This window comes from Notolabrus celidotus, chromosome 15 (assembly GCF_009762535.1).
Source record: "Notolabrus celidotus isolate fNotCel1 chromosome 15, fNotCel1.pri, whole genome shotgun sequence".
NCBI classification, from domain to species: domain Eukaryota; kingdom Metazoa; phylum Chordata; class Actinopteri; order Labriformes; family Labridae; genus Notolabrus; species Notolabrus celidotus.
The window spans coordinates 9,600,898-9,616,764 of NC_048286.1; the positions used below are offsets into that span (position 1 = coordinate 9,600,898).

Here is a 15,867-nt window from a genome sequence, read left to right on the forward strand (position 1 = left end):
CAGCATTAATAAACATGTTTACAGCCTGGTTCAAAAAACGGCTTGGCCCTACAACACTAATCTCTCTATCGGCACACACTGTACGGGGGGTGATTTTTTTTCTAACGTGACGGTTAAGAAGATATTAAGATTATGAGTTTTGCCCAAATAAGGACATGACTGACGTGACTCCCGGTCGGGAACACACAGCCATTGGCTAAGAGACTCACACTACGTCACACTCTGCCTAGTTGAGTTCCGCATTACCAATATGGCTGCTGCCGTCGATTTGCTTCAAAACAGCTCTTAGGAACAGATGGGTGACGTCACGGATACTACGTCCATATTTTATACAGTATATGGTTGGATAACACATCAAACATCCATGCTAGCTAGCAGGTGCTAGTCTTTATTGTCGTCTAACGACAGTTAATAAATTATCAGATTTGTTCATTTTACTCAAAATATGTGTGATAAACATATTTTTCTATTAATTACACTTTCACAAGTTGCAAGCTGGAAAATATCAGCAGTACATTATAAAAACTTTTATTGATGCTCTCAAAGCATGATGTCAAATAAAAATGGCCACCGTGTAAATACTGTAAACGAGTGTCCTGTCTATGGCATAATAATGACAGCACTTCTTTCTGTTTTGATTTGATTGGTTGTCAGAAGCAAATAATCCTTACTCGTAACCACATCCCGTAAAACCATTATCACTATTAAATTGTGTTATTACATGATACTTAATGCTGCCTTGCTTGTCTAAATATGAAAGGAAATAGCAAAAACCAGCATTACTCGGCTTTGCTTTGTTGCTTTGTGTTGTTCACTTGCATAGAAAGTGGTCGGCTATCAACTGTTGGAACTATTAGCTCTCATTGCTTGTAGTGCCAGCATCTGATTTGCTGCTCAAGGCATGCTGGGATACCTGGCTGTGTCACTTCTTAACAGCTTTTCTCCTCTATTATGTTACAGTCATCCATTCTCGGAAAACAGCAATACTGTTACAGTAAATCAACCTTGTGGAGAGCTGGCAGGGTTGGAAAGTCTTCTCACTTTAGACAGGGTGACTGCTAGTTTAAGGGGTTTATTTTTTTCAGTGACATTCTGATCTACTCAAATACAAAAAAAGCATGGCTGCCATATTGACATTCAGCTTTAATCTTATTTGTATCATTATCATCTCAATTACAGGACATTAATTACTGTAGTTCAGTCTGCAGATTGTTTTGTAACCTGACACTCTTCGAAGTGTTCTGATGTTGTAAGCCCAATTAGATATTTCAGGAAGTGCCAAACAGATTATCTGAACCATGGAGTCAATTGCAGAAAGTGAATGTTGAATACTTTTGTCTTAAAGGTCAGTCACGCCTCGTTTCCAGAACACTATTGAATCATTGCCCGGGGAACATGAATGAGCCTCACATAAATGTCTAATTGATTTAATTTAAGACCATTAAAAAGGAGACAGGTTGCTGTGTGAATTTACAGTGTGAAGGCTCCTCTCTGTAAACACCTGTCAGCTGAATCACAAGGATCGATCCTGATGGAATGATTTTGTGACAGTCTGAAAAAAAACCAAGGATAAATTCTGAGAGATATTTTAGAAAAAGCTCAGGTGTAGATCAACAGTCCTCATGTTTGTCTTATGTAGCGCCAAGTTGAAAGCATGATAAATAAAGACGATGCGATAACTACTGTGTGTTAAAGTCAAAGACCATGAATGTTTTCAGTTATGCTCATTGTGCTTATTCCAAGTCACATGTAACTTCTGCTGCAACTACGGCTAAGTCAAAGTGCCATTTTCTTGTTTACATTAAAAATGGGAACAATGCCAGGAATGAAACAGACTGAAGCTATGCTAAAGAAAGAACTTACTATCTTGACTCTGTAAAAAATAGTCCAATATTTTGGGAAAAAGTTATCTTGGAAGGAATTACCTGAAGAGAAACCACCTTCATGCAAAGTCTGAAGCTTGAGACAGGGTTCAATTAGCTTAGCTTAGCATTGAAATAGACAACAACAGGAAATCATTTGAATCATAAAAAAAAACTGCCTGAAGAAATTGAAAGTGCTGCTTTTACATTTCTGTGAGGGAAAAAACATCACTTAGTGAGCTTTAGTGAAGTTGCTAGGTGGACTGAATTTGCAAAAGTACCAAACTAGCCTACTCAACCCATTCCGTGTTGTTATGCTGATGTAAGCTAATAATTTATATCAGCTTCAGCACCATAAAGAGAGGAAATGGGTACATGTTCTGTAATAAAGAAGTATTTATGTAATTCCTGCTTAACATATTTTAAGGTGATAAAATGATCAAAGAAAAACTCAAATTTCTCGCTACATTAGTTGCTTTTGAAAGAAACTCAGCAGTCATAAAACTCAGCACATTAAAGCTCCTATGAAGATTTTTTTTTACTGGTTATAAAACACACTAAAGTTATCAATTATGCCTCTTTATGACCAACAAAAGCAAACAATACCATCATCAAAAGACAGAAAATTGCTTTATTTTAATTTTTTAATGGCTAAAACTATTGCGAGGAGGTAGGTGTCTAGCCCACTGAGAAACAAATGTATTTTTACTACTTTCTGAGAAGCAAATTCTCATGATGATTGACTGTTTATTTTTACATATGAAGACCAGCAAAGATATAAGAGATAACTCATTGACCACAGGGGGAGCCAAAATCAACACAAACAGAAATATCCCACAGGAGCTTCCAAAGCAATGATTAAAGTTCATGCAGGAGAAAATTAAAATATCATGGCATGCTGATTAAAGAATGCAGGTAAAAGTTTTGCAGTGAGGATAAAGAGTTTAGCATTGTTTACAAGCCAGCTAAATAAGTGCCAAAAAATAATGTCTAGCCCCTTTTGAAGGAAATTGGTCATGGACATTTATCAATGAACAGGAAAGTAGACTATAAAATGGCTTTTCTGCTGGAACAACTGTGAGGCTCCTTAAGCTTACTTACTGGGTGGTAAATCTGAGTGATTTCAAAAACCCATTTGCCATTACTTGTGATTGATGCAGTTGCATTCAGAAACTATATTGGGTTCCATTACCCAAAAGGGAAAAACTGATGATAAATAATGTAAGAGAAAAAGACAATACAAATAATGAAAGGCTTAACTTTTAGACAAGCAATGAAGCATTTTGTCACTGGTATAACTCTGCTGAGAACACATGCACTCTGCTGTTTTTTTACTTGTATTAAGATGCAACAAAAAGCTATCCTTTATGAAATGTGACATGCCTCTGAAGACAGAAACGTCTTTTTGCATAAAAGTCACATCGAGCACAATCACTTTTGCATGTTATCAAGGGTTCTGTGAATTTTCAATCAAACTACCCTGACAGATTTTGTGTGATTCTAAATTAAAGGGTCTGTGTGTGTGAGCACATTCCAGACAATGTTTGTAAGTGATCTCATAAATGTGCAATATTTCTTTTATCATGCTCCCTGTCCTGCCACCCTGAGAGCTCTTTCCTTGAAAGAATAGATCCAATCTCTTTTTACTATACCCATACCAAGGCCTTGGCAGTCCTTGGCACAGATCAATCTCTGAGGCTTGAGCAGCAGAAAGTTAATCTGGAAGAGGGGCCTGTACGTCTATGCCTAGACGTGCTTGGCTGTCAGTCAAAGATCTTAGCGCACCTGTCCCGACAGCTGTAGGAGCTAACAGCCTGAATTGCCCTCCCAGGACCTGTCCACAGTCATCCCTTTATCATTTATCTCATACCAAATTCACCCAAAGGACTCAAACTCAACATTCTGTGTGAATATCTGCTTCATACCTCACGTGTATATTTCAGGTATGAACTGGAGCTCAAACTCATATAAGGATACTGAATATGGAGTGGGCAGTATGGAGCATGCCTCTGTTTACTGATGTGTCTGCCTATATTCAACCTCACATAATAATCTGTTCCCTGTTTAAACAGACAGAAGCTTTGCAACTAGTGTTAAAAGAAGTGCAATCCAGTTCTCAGAGTCGCAAATAGGAGGTCACGTTAGCACTGTTGGTACTTAAGTCTTTATTGATGGGCATTTCAGGCCAACAAAAAAACAGATATTGATCATTACTTTAACAGACTAATAACTCTGGTGCCAACTAGCGAGGGTGACAATGTTTAAGCATTTAGTCTACATCCCTGGTTGTAATCCTTATTTCTCCCAGAGGTTTTCCTGAATGCAGACAGTTGGGGCTGAAAAGTAATGGATGACCCTAAAATGAAAATCAGAGCACGTCTGATAAAATGATCTGGTCTAACCCTTACAGATTCTGAATAAAAAAGAGAAAAATAGAGATTAAGTTTTTATTTATATATAACCTTGTATTGAATGTCCTTCCTTGAGTTCTTGTTCTATTACTGAGTCTTGTTTTACAGACCAGACAGTCCATTTGGAGACCACCGCATATTTTAACATCATTCAGTCATCTCTTTTTTCTTGAACATTTCTGTTATGGATGCTTTAAGAAGCCAACCAGTAGATAATAATCCAACAACAGAGCAGGACATAGGTTGTAGATCATGGTTTATAAAATAATAAAACACAAAATATTGAATTCTTCATCTGAAATTACAGAGAGCAACAACCTCTGAGTAGAGCGATAAACAAGCGCACAATGTGAAGTGACTTTGTATTTTAACGGTAATGTCATGTGTGGGCAGGACATCACATTGTAAATCTGAGACGAAAGTGAAGCTAATAAAAAGGATGGATCGCTGTAACCTGAGTCAATACAGAGTCAACAAGTCTGGGCTGTGACAGCTTTATTGAGCTCATTCATTCAGAGAGATGAACCCTTAGCTGCTGTGCACACAGATAAGGGATGATTGGAACGGAGTGCAGCCAAATAAAGAAATATAAACCTGGGAACAAGTGACATTGAAAATTAAAATAACTAATGTAGAGACATGACCCAGAGGATGAAAGTTTCTTTATCTATTGACAGATTCCCAGTTTACAACAAAGTTGTTGTTTTTACACAAAATTCAATGGTGAAGCCTGCTTCCATTTCCTCTGTTTTATCTGCCACCATAAAATATCTAAGACCATCTCCAGAGATAGCTGCCTCTGGGCTCAGTAATTTGTTTTGGTGTGCAGACAGACCAGACTTTACTGTAGCTTTGATCATCTGTAACAGCTGGAGGGGCTGTGACATTTATGCTGTTCATGGGTTCATGTTTTTTAGTCAATATAAGCTGTTGGAGGCATTATAGAGTAATGGTCTGAATAAATGAGAGGACGTGTTAGCAGCTGTACTGCTGTTTTGATGCTGTTGTATTTATTTTTTAAATTTTCACTCATTATTGGTTCAGAAAGTCTTTAATCTTGTGTTATACAGTATCTCAAACTTTATGTCAGGCTAATGGTTTCACTCCAACTGTGGGGATTCATGCATTTAAAGATATATACGCTGTTATTTCTCCAGGGATATAACCGCCTCAACATGTTAGTGTGCCATTAAACACTACACAGTCATCATTTATACACAAAGGATTATTGTAGTCTTCAAAGGTTTTTTAATTCTCTAATTCACTGGAAAAATATTCAGAATGCTTTAAGGTGGACCAGTTTAAAGCACCTGCGAGGAGTTTTAGTTGGTTGTGAAACAGACTGAATTCAACATTGATGTTTTTTTATGACCTAACAGATTATGCAAGACCATTAACATGAAAAGTCACTATCCCTGAATACGTTTTTTTCTATGTCTGAAACCACTGGGGGGTAGGTGTCACCTTTGCCTTTATTCATGTTCCATGGCAAAGATTATCGAGGACTGATACATTTGACTGCAGAAAGTGGAGGACATTTATCTTTGCTTTGCAACAAAAGAAAGAGATCAGTCTAAAAAGTTATATTAGCCAGACCAAGGAAACAACTGTAAGGCCATTTAATGCAAATTATCATGAATAGAACATAAGTCTGTCCTTAGTTTGTACATTTTGCATCTAAATTAATTATCCTCATCATCAGATAGTGAATATTGATGTGGTTCCATAAGGTACGGTCCTTGGCCCATTGTAATTTTGAAAATGGCAAATTGACAAGGTTAATGTAGATAAAAGTGACTCAACTTTAATTGACTGAATGCCAAATGGAAACTTTAAGCTCACTCAAGGGTGGGTCTTGTTCAATTTAATTCTGCAGTAAGGTATGTGTAAAAGTTGATTAATTTTTTTTATATCTCATTCCAGCCCTTGTAATGTCAGTTTAATTTGTCCCCAGGATATTTCATAACACTGTCCCTCAAGGTACTGCTGTACTTATTTTCTCTATTATATGTTCAGAAAAAAACATAATTAAGCAATCAATAATTTATGCAATCAGCTGTATGTGCTGAAGGTGGACTTAGAATAAACCTGAGTTGTTCCAGACCTTGAGTCAATTCTTTACTGACAATTAATGCTATGTGACAATTCATAACATAGTTTATTAAATGCCGCTCAAACCATTTGTCATCTGAATAATTTAGACCCAACACATCACTTTATATTCTTATTTTTAAATGCCTTTGTCATTGAAAAAAGACCTTTGCAGACAGTAAATGTAGAAGAATGTAAAATCCAAAGATTGTCTTGTCCAAACTGAATTGGTTTTGTATTAATGGTCTAAATTTGGCAGATTTTGGAAGCTTTGTCGTGGCAGCCAGGTCTATAGTAGTTCCAGCTGTTTCATTATTCTTTTTGTGCAACTTTTTCTTTTTCTATGAATAAGAAAAATGGGTAATAGCAGGATAGAGGAAAAACTGCATTTTCATGAAGATCCAAAAGGATTTTATACCAAAAACAACATTACTATGATAAGCTGTGGTGCACTCTTAAACCGAAACCATGTTAAGATCTTACAACAATCAAAAGACTCTTCTCTTTTCTGGAAACAAGTCAAATCATAAAGTGTTCTATAGAAAGGGAGACATTTGATGGAGGCTAAGCCTTATCTTGTTATAGTCCTGCTTTAAATGTGAAGTCTAAGTGTTCCCTGTTTCCAAAAGCTGTTAACTTTAATGACTTCATCACCACAGTTGACTTGTTTCAGAGACATCGGTCTGCGGCTCTATCTTGGACTCAAACTGTTTTCCACTGCCCTCGGACGTGCTTCGATTTTATAAGAGAACCCTCGACTGGATCGAAACTGAATTGATGCTTTAAACCAACTTCTGCTCTCAATTAGGTTGGAAATTGGAACTTAAAACCCTGCTTTTGAAAAAGACATTTCACTGGAATGTCATTAATTTCAGTTATTTTCTTTCTTCTGCTTTTTTTGAGTAAGAAAATGGATCAATCATAAAGTGTAAAGATGTGTATCTATGATTTATTCTTTTGCCTGTTCCCCCTGCCTTTCTTTTCTGTTAAATACAGCCCGGTGTAACACCCTGTGGTATGGCAATGTCTCTCTTGTACAGGATTAGCTCACAGCTGTCAGAATGATTTGTAGCTTCACATGGGATAATCCAAATGATCAGAAATCTGCTTTAAGCAATAAAGATATTTCACACTCCCCATAGAGCCTAGCATATGATTTCATATTAATCCCTTTGTTTTGTCAGGTCGACACTGACAGCTAAAGTCATCCAAACTGTTGGTCAGCAGATGTTAATGTTTATAACATAATGATGATAAATAAGATTTCTCTGTGGAAGCTCATAAAGTAGCGTGGAATGGACCTCGGTAATTACTGCTCTTATTTGGTTTGATGGTTATGGCTCTCTCTGAAAAAGTTCCCCTGTATGTTTGGTACGCCCTCTGATTCATTTTATAGACGTTTTCACATTCAGCCATCTAAATTGGTCTGGGTTTATTTCCTGTCGAGCTCTTTCTTAATATCAACAACTGACAGGAAATAAATTGAACTGAAAGTTGTTACCTAGCAACACAATTCCAATGAACATGGACAGGATAATCCTCATTGTTCATACCCTGTCACTTCAAAGTTTCCTACAGAGGGTTCTTTTTGTGATTTGTTTGAACTTGACACATAAAGTCACTGCAGAAACACCCTATGTTAGTGTTTGATTTAAAGCTCCTGTGAGGAGTTTTTAGCTGCTGATGAAACAGACTGAAATCAATTCATTCTGATGTCCCCAAATGACAAAAGCAAACAATACCACCAGGTACAAGACAAGTTATTTCTCTGTTATTACCAGGCTTTCATACTAATCACCAGGCTGTGTTGAATACTTGATTCTGGTTGCTAACAATGGTTGTAAATTCTGAATGGGAAGAGCGATGCCAACAACCGGATCACACACATCATACTTAATCAATCCACGGAAAGAAGTCCAGCACATTTATAAAGTATATGACTTCACCTCCTCCTATTGACGATGTGGCAAAAACTGTAGTTTCCTATAGCGTCAATAGACAACATAGAGAATATTTTTGCTAACACTCTGGAATGAGCACAGAACTTTACATTCGTGGTTAATGGCTGATCAGTCACCTGAAAAAAGGAGACGAGAGATGTAGAGAAACTGTAAGGGATGTTAAAACACAAAGAGCTGAGTGGAAGAGACGGCGACCAAATTGAAGAAAACAGACACAAAGCAATAACAAACCACAACACAGTATGAGTTTTGGCACAGTCACAGGACTGGTTGAGTTAAAGTGGGATGGCTTTTTTTTTTAAACACCACAGTTTATGCACGGGACAAAATCAGTGAAGAGATAATAGTTCCTGTTTTGTCCACAGGGGGTGCCAGAATCAACACAAACATATAGTTCCTGCTGGAGCTTTGAATAATTTAATTTAAGTTGAGATGACTGAAAACAGAGGGGAGTACAATTACTCTGTCCGCACATCCCTGTTCAAGGTAGTGTCTGCTTCTTATCTAACCTCCCTGATTTATCTCTTTAAAAGTAATTACTCACTCTGTATCGTTGTCAGTCTTAATGAGAGGATCCTCCACCCTGTCCCCTGCTTGTTTATCTCCTCTGTTTGTGTGCTACCTGGAGTGCCTTTATTCATAAATCAATCCTTGCAGGGCTGTTATTATATGAAAGGCTCCCTGCTTGTTGTTTGTTGTGTTGCTGTGTCGTCCAGGCTGTTATGTTGTATTCTTTTACGGGGATCATGTCTGAAAGAAGTGTAATGTTGAATTTGTAATTCCAGGATTTAAGTTCAGGTTAATGCACGTAATGAATCTACACGTACAATAGAATGTAATATTTCCAGAACATTTCCTCCACCAGGTTTATGTTGGTATGGAATTTATTACAGTTTTTCTCAGTCGCTTTGGTACATTTCACAGATCAGAATTGAAATTCTCAAAACGACTTGTTCCATTTTCACATCATTGCGTCACTTGTGCACATCAAAAAAGCAGTTTCTCATTTCTTTAAACAAGTTGCAAATGTTTTGGTACATCCATGCAAATGATTATGTACAATTCTCTGCTGTTTCCTACATTATGAAGTGCTTATGTCATGTTGATCAAAATGTATTATAATGAGTCTCTGTTGAATAGTCTCACCCTCCACAACATTTAGGCATTTGTTCATCGCATAAGCCTTCACATGCAAAATGGCTGAACATGTCAGAATATGTCAGTCATATTTCTGTACATTTCCATTAGACTTTTTTTCTAAATCTGTCGTGAATTGGTAAATTGCTCCCTGGTGAATCTTGACTTTCTGTAACGAAGGCCCAACAGACAGGAACGTCAGGAGGTGTAGGAAGACTGCACTGCACTGTAATTCCTACAGCACTGCATGTACTGTTTCCCCTATGTTCACATTTCTACTTTTGTTGTTTTTGTTTTTTCTTTGTGCTATGCAGTGCTGTCTTTTTCTTTCTTTATTACAATGACATGGTCTGTCAACAAATTAAAGCACAAACAGTAAAAGCGTAAATGTGAATCTTGTCCAGTCTCTTGCAATCAATCTCCCCCATACACTAAGGTGTAACTTACAATTTACAATAACTGTCATCAAAACTTTAGCCATAGTTTACATCAGAACGTCCCTCCAGAGTACACTTTTATATTGACAACATGACTAAGCAATGTGACTGTCTTATCCGTACACAATGACACAAGGACTTGTCATTCTGATGGCACTGACATGTTCATTGACACAGATATTTACTTTTGAGAGATGAACTAAGGATTTTGAGCAAGATACTGGCTTCTGCAGGTGATCCATGGTGTTTTGCTATTTGTCCGAATTGTTTTGAGAAATGCACTTACTGTTTTGCAAATGTTGAGGTTGATTCGAGAAATGTACCAAATCGATTGAGAAAAACTGTAAAGCATTAACAATTACTAAATATGTCACACCACTACATCATTAAAAAGCCAAAGTTAACATGTAGTCGTGCACTTCTTTCTAATGTCAAATATTCAGAACTAAAGGCAAGAACAATTAATATATTATAACTAAACTAATTACCATTACACTTCAAAATCTGTGCAACCTGACCGTGCTGTTGCCCTGAAGTGCTGATCATAAAATAATTAAAAGGAAGGTAAGCAGAGGAAATTGTTTGGATATGATATCCAATATAGCAAAGACAGAATAATACATGAAAGCAACTTCTTAACTCCAATGATTGTGAATTTGTTTTAAGGCAGCTTCTACAGAAAGCACAGTGATATATAATCAAAGAATGAATGATTTGAAGAGTCATTGTCTAATAACACTGATTAATAAGCTTTATTTCAATCAGGAGAGACACAATTTGTAGATTAAAGGTTATTTATTACAACTGAATGAATAATGAAACTTGAAAGAAATCTTTGGCGTAAGGACTCTATGGGAATAATTTTGTGAGTGTAGGATGTGTGACTTTGGCAGCAGAAGAAATCCCCCTAGAGTCCAGACACTGGTGGTGGTGGTTGATGAAGCCTAGGATATGAAGACTTGTGGAGAACAGGTGGAGATAGTGAGGTGGAGGGGTGCGCACCATCAACGCAAGAAGGAACTAGCGGGAGAGAGAGACACGACAGCAGAAAGTTGAAAGGCTGATGATAAGGGCATGCCACTGAGCTATTGGATGACAGCCGCCGCTGATTAACCAATGACAGCTCTGGAGCATGCAGCTGGTGAGCTATTGAACGAGGGAGAGGAGAGTTAAACAACTGTTGTGATTGCTTTATAGTCTTCTTGTCTGAACTTTCGCTTGAGCTACATATGATCATACTTTATAGAAAATAAATGGATCAGTTTGCCAAGAAAGACAAACTTACAGTGTGTCTGTGAAGGTTCTCAGTCATCCAGGTCACAGTAATTCAAAGCTTGATTTGAAAAGGTGGCTGGACTTAGTATGAATTCTTGAAGAAGTTTCACCTCTCCTTCGAAAGACTTCAGAGGAGAGGTGAAACGTGTGATCGGATATTCCACAATTCCGACAGGATCATCAGAGCAACCAGTGTTTTGGTTGTCATGTTTACAACAGTGAAACACAGAGTCTTTGTGAATTCATCCTAGTTTATTTTTTATTATGATGTACCCATCAGATATGTCTTTAATTAAAAAATAAAGGCACTTATGAGAAACACATTTTGCTGAAAGTCACCAGTTAACATAGTCACTCTTTAAATACACAACATAATTAGTTAAACTGAAACACTGGCGGCATCTGTGGCTGCAAACCTAGTTATAACAATGCTTCAGGGGCAAGACATTTAGGAATTCAGGTTCACATTACGACTACATCATAAAACAAATACATATTCTAGCTAGCAAGCCAACAACAAGTAAATATTGTTGATATGCAGGTGCAGTCTGCTGTCCGGGCGTAGCTTTAAAGCTCCTTTTTCAAACCAAGCTCTCACGCATTGTGTTCTTCTGTGCTTGTTGTTCGCATGGGAGGATTTCTGATTTCAGGACACAAAGCTCAGAGTCTCTGTCTTCACATCTTACCATCTGTACACGGCACCTAAGAGAATCTAACTAAACCAGAATGTCTTGTGCCTTGGAGAGCTCACAAATGAACAGAGGGAATGAGTGTGCTTTGGTTCCTGAATTATGAAAATCAGAACTTTGGCGAGTGGTGAAGTTGTTGGGTTGGTAGGTCTGTTTCATTGACCATCAGCCAGAAGGAGCCTGTCTTAGGTGATACTTGAACTGTAGAACTGCCATGCTGTTTGAGATTTACAGAAAAGTCTCCACATATAGTGCCCATCCATAGCTGTAAGGATTATATAAGTGAATACATGTTGAGTTCTCTGACATTGGTGCTCTCCTGGGATCAATATCTCAGGAGATCCATACTGTGTTTCCTACGACAAGGAGCTGCTTCTCTGACCTTTCAGATGCTTCCTGTGTGTCTGACCTGCATTGATCACACCCTGAGGAGAGTTAAACACTGAGCCTGTCAGAGTTTGAGCAGTGGGTGGGCAGTGATCTGATAAGAAAGTCCATACTTAAGTCCCTGTATGCATATTGTGAGTACTGGGTTTGCTCGTATCGTAGGAACACTTGGTCCAATGCTGACAGTCCCCTTTGGGCATGATGCAGTGCATGGCTTAAAAAGTTCTCAAACAGACTCCCTAACTAGCCAACATTTCCCATGAGCCAACACAGAAGCACTGTGAAAGGTTTGAGTTTACATTAGGTAAGTGTAGTCTGTACAGAACACTGATATCCTGCAATTAGCACACTAACAGGTGGAATTATTTGTTAGTTTTGATGTTCATCCCTCCTCAAATCAGTTTTCACCACAGAGGAGGTTTTGTTTTTGTCTTGGGCAAGAAGAATTACGAAGCATGGTCAAAGTCAAGTCCCATTAAAGGTGCAGTTTATAATACTTAGCTGCATTAACAAGACAGACTTGGTAGAAATGGTAAATTATATTTATAAGTATGTTTGAATTAGTGTATTATCACCTAAATATAAAAGTAATTTTATTTTTCTAAACTAAAACCTTGACAAATTGAGGACCATACTTATCATGCATGACAGGAGTTTTTTGTCCTCGAAGGCCACCGTCACCATCGATAAGAAGGGTGAGCAAGGGAGCGTTTTAATCAATAATTTGACTGCTAGATAGCGCTTAATAGTCCCATTTCTACACATAGTACCTTTAAATTTTGTTTAAGATCAAGATCCAAAAGAGGGTCAATGAATCATAGTTGCACCAGTATATAAGACGCAGCTTGTTTTGGGGAAAAAGGTTTAAAGAGTCTTTCTGTGGGAAGACTTGTACTGCATTCACCTAAGTCCTCAATGAGCACTTTCTGTGCAGCTGTGTAGCTCTTTCTATTATCATCTGTTTTCATCATCCTGTTAAGTTACCATTACTGTAGTAAAGTCCGGCAGTGGTAGCATTGGTTTTTGTGAAACATGGCTGGACCTACTGCGCTTGACCATTTCATGAAGACTCTCATCCCCCTGTTCCGTAGTCCCTTGTTGTCTTGAATTGTGAAGTCTTTTCAATCAAACCAGCACTTCAAGAGATATGTTCACCACAACGTAAATAGTATATCACTGTTTCCTTTAAATGCATGATTATGATCTAATGTGGGAGATAAGCTGTTGACACTGTATGACAGGCCTGCCTCACAACATGCTTTGTTGTGCGTCTCGTGCACGAAATTGTATAGTGTATCTATTGATTTTGGACATTTTTGTGTCGTAAAAAAAAGAGATTATTGGACTTGGAGGAGATTGCTTCTGCCTAAGTCTCTTCTAGTTCAAATAGCATGACCATGAAGTTGGTATTTGAGAACCTCTGGGGTAATCTTATCCTTTTTCTAGCTTAGCATCCCTTCATCTTGCAATAACCCTGTTTATCTACAAGTAACCGATGTTATGACTTCACAGTACATGAACTTCATTTCATTAGCATTTCTAGAACCCAGTGAGTAAGCAACACCAAGTTGTATCTAAGTGGAAAACTTTGTCAGCCATTAACAGGCAACACATTTAAGATAAGCTCAACTTTCTTAGCCTGAGGCTGCCTGGGAGTAACAATTATGTCTTTTCTTTATTACCTGATACTTAAAATTTTACCCATTAATGTTTTTATTACACCTCATGATGGAAGAATAGATGGAAGAACAACACAGTGTCTCTTCCGACTGTCATTCATTTCTCTGCCATAACACATAGAGTTTTATAGCACTCTTTCATGCTGCATTTCATGTCAAATATAGTAAACAGGGAATGGTCTGTACTTATGTAGCACTTTCTCCTCTCCTTTGAGCGGTCAGAGTGCTTTACATTACATGCCACGTTCACCCATTCACACCACATTCATACACCGATGGCAGAGGATGCTATGTGAAGTGTCCATCAGTACTAACTTATCCCAATCATTCACACACTGCTGGCTATGCCCGGAGCAGTTTGAGGTTCAGCATCTTGCTCAAGGACTACGGGAGCTGGGAGTTAAACAGCTAGCTTTCCCATTGAAAGACTGCCTACACTGCCACAGAGCCTCTAAGTCCAACTAGCATCTTTAGAAGAAAGAATGATGTCGGAAAAAAGGTCTAAAAGGAGACTATTAGATGCTCTTGCATTTTTGTTCAGACTCTTTATGTAAAACTAGCAGTTAGTGGCTGTTGTTAAGTTTCAGGCTTACATTACAACAGTTTTATCCTCTGCTCATCATGGACTGTTTTCTTTTTTTAAAGCTATGTTTTGGGGCATTTCTGCCTTTATTGGATAGGAAGGCTGGAGAGAGACAGGAATTGTGGGAGTAGAGAGAGGGGGAAGACATGCAGCAAATGGTAGAGGCAGTGAGTTGAGCCGGTGGCGACGAGGACTATGGGGCATGCACTGAAACTGCTAGGCCAACACCACCCCAGCATGGACTTGTTTCATGCATACAGCCGAAACCTTCTTAACACTAGTTGGACAGTACGACTTGTACTACAAACAGAAATTAAAACCAGACGTCTTAGAGACCCAAACTGGTTCCCTACCCCATATATGATCCTATATGAAAATTAAGGAACCCATAACTGTTCATGTTATCAGTTCTATTCCACAACAATAATCAGACTACTTACTAGCTTTGATATGTCACACTTTTATTTAAACACTTTTAATTATTAAGCTATGCTGAAAATATTGACATCTTTTTAATCAAGATTTTCAATACAGGGCAGCTTCTACATGTTCCAGAGTCAGGTGGTTTTGATAGTTTTACTCAAGACAAAGATCTAAAGACCTGAATACCACTCATGTCAGAAGGACAATGTTGATCCTCAACTGATAAAATATGTATTTAGTATATACCGTGTATATTTTATAGACACTAAGGGCCAGAGTCAAACCAAGGCAAAATAACCAACTGAATCATGAAGCTTTTGCAGTTTGTTTTCTTTGAGTAAATGATGATGTTTACAGCGCTTACTTCTTCTTCTCTCTACATAACCAGGAAGTAGCAAGTGGTCTTCATAGTATAAGGAAAGTTCTGACTGTGGGTCACAGTCAAATAACATGTCTAAGCTGTTGCAGGGAGTGTCCAAAAACCACAGTCCCTTAATCCTTTCAGAGGACAATGGACAATGGGCAGACATCGTTACACTCAGGTCTTTTGATTCCAAGTGACATGATGCTAAGTCAAAGAACAGTTCCAGCTTGCACTTTCAGAAATGTAAGTATTTACTGTTGGCTGCTGAGGTGCCTTTTTTAAACAATGTTACGCTGAGAACACAAAAAACACAGAGGAGTGACTTTATGAAAACAATACTTTTATTTTGGTTAACATCTTATTTACACAAATGGATGCTTATTAAAGATATCTACTGCTGTCTGTATAAATGGATCTTTATACCATTAATAGCTACTGTAGAGAGGAGGAGGATGGGATGTTGTGCAGTTACAAAATACACAGATATACAGTTACAGTAGAAATGCTTTTAGGATAGCCAACATTCATGCACGAGAGCGGTTACCCTGGGCTTACAGAACTTACTGCA

The 15,867-nt window shown here is 37.9% G+C and overlaps 1 long non-coding RNA gene across 3 annotated transcripts in view; it reads left to right on the forward strand.

Moving 5' to 3' along the window:
• Positions 1 to 15,867, forward strand: part of LOC117826446 — a 47,051-nt gene that overhangs the window by 14,552 nt on the left and 16,632 nt on the right. The gene's annotated exons all lie outside the window — the stretch shown is intronic.